The sequence below is a fragment of the Myotis lucifugus genome, unplaced genomic scaffold, assembly GCF_000147115.1.
Source record: "Myotis lucifugus unplaced genomic scaffold, Myoluc2.0 scaffold_1091, whole genome shotgun sequence".
Classification (NCBI taxonomy): Eukaryota; Metazoa; Chordata; class Mammalia; order Chiroptera; family Vespertilionidae; genus Myotis; species Myotis lucifugus.
The window spans coordinates 30,232-31,900 of record NW_005872139.1 but is presented as its reverse complement, the minus strand read 5'-3'; the positions used below and the strand labels follow the sequence as shown (position 1 = coordinate 31,900).

At 67.7% G+C, this 1,669-nt stretch overlaps 1 protein-coding gene across 1 annotated transcript in view; it reads right to left on the bottom strand.

The window, feature by feature from the left end:
- The window catches only part of PTOV1 (prostate tumor overexpressed 1), a 20,956-nt gene that overhangs the window by 6,271 nt on the left and 13,016 nt on the right, over positions 1 to 1,669 (bottom strand). The gene's annotated exons all lie outside the window — the stretch shown is intronic.

The following is a 1,669-nucleotide window of genomic DNA, read 5'->3' as shown; positions in this document are numbered from 1 at the left end:
CACAGCGGCTGGAGAGCGTGTGCAGAAACCAGAACGGTTCAGCGCACAAAACCCAGCAAAGCCACGCGCTCCCTCACAGGGTCCTCTCCCAGCCGCCTTCAAACCAAACATCTCAAAGCAAACACGCCAGCTTCCCAACACCCGCAGCAGGAACCCAGGAACGGAGGGCCCCAGGCAGCAAGATAAGCAAGTGAATAAAACACAGCGCCTCTGCTTCCACCTCTTGGCTAATGGGCGTTTCCAACTTTCCTACAAAGTGCACAGGTGTCTCCGGGCAGGGAACGTCTTATTTTGGAAGGGAGCTCGAAGCAGAAACACCTGAGCAAGCATGCCCTCCGTCTGGGGGAGAGGCCTGGTGCAGAGCGGGGTGTGTTCACTGCCCGGTGTCTCCGGTGGAGAACGGGTCTCCACGCCCCTGGCTGGCGGCACCCCTGCCGGGCACAGGCCTCGGGAGGTGCAGTGACAGCACCCGGCCCGGCAGACCCGAGGACGCCCGTCAGAGCGAGCGTCTCTGGGAGGGCGGGGTGACCCCCCAGGACCCGAAAGAGGTTTGGGTCTGGAGAGTGAGCACCCGGGATGCCGGCCTCGGCCGGGAACACCTGCACCAGCAGGGGGGCAGGTCCCGGCGAGGCGCAGGGCGACCCTAAAGGAAACGTCCCATCTGGGCAAGTGTCTGCGAAACTTAGCTTCACCCCGACCTCTGATCTGCGCTTTACTGCGTGGGGGCGCCTCGCCGGGACTGGGAAGGGGGGGAGCCTTCGAGGAGGGGTGTTAAGGGTCCAGAAGAGCCTGTGAAACGTCGACGGTCCGGCTGGTGAGAGGGGAGGCAGTGCAGGACGGGGAATGTTTAGGGGGGGCGGGGGGTGCTCCGAGTCTGGAGGAAGCTCGTGTGCAGCTGCCACAGCCCCGGGCCCTGCACAGCGCGGGGCCGGTGGCTGAGCGGCGAGCCTGCGCCCGGCCTCGGGGGAAACGCACCTCGGCGCGAGCGTGCGAGCAGCGGGACGTGCAGCTTTACCGACAGCAGCTTTGTTCAGGTTTTGAAAAGTATGTGCATGTTTTAAGGCCGGGTAGCTTCGTGCGCCCGCACAGCTCGATGTTGATGTCGAAGGTCTGGGCATCCCACACCTGGGCGCACACGCCACGGGCCCCGCGCACAGCGCCCCCGAGCGCAACACCTGGGCGCGCGAGGGCAAGACGGCCCCCCTCGCCGCCGGCCCCCAGACCCCTCCTTCGTCTCCCCATTTCCTGTCCGGAGAGAGGCCAACTTTCCAAATGGAAAAACAAGCGCGCGCACCGACCGTCCACGGTCGGCCCGCCAGCCCCCCACCCGCGTTTCGACCCGGCCGCGGAGTCAGCAGTAATTTGAGCCCGCCCCGCCCCCGTACCCCACCCCCGCCGCCCCTGCCCGAACCCGTAACAAAGGGGAGAGCCCGGCGCGTACCACCGAGGGGTTCCACGGGGGAACCCGGCCCCAGGCGGGACCACCCTTCGCGGCCACCTGGGAGACCCCAGAGAAGAGGGGGCCGCGGACAAAGACGGGAGCCCGGGGGGGCGGGGCCGTGGAAGGCTCTGGAAAAAGGGCGGGGGGGCTCACCATGGGAGGGGCCGAGCGGGCCCGGATCCGCGGCGGCTGCGGGCCCCGGGGGCTGGCGGGCCAGGAGCGCGAGCG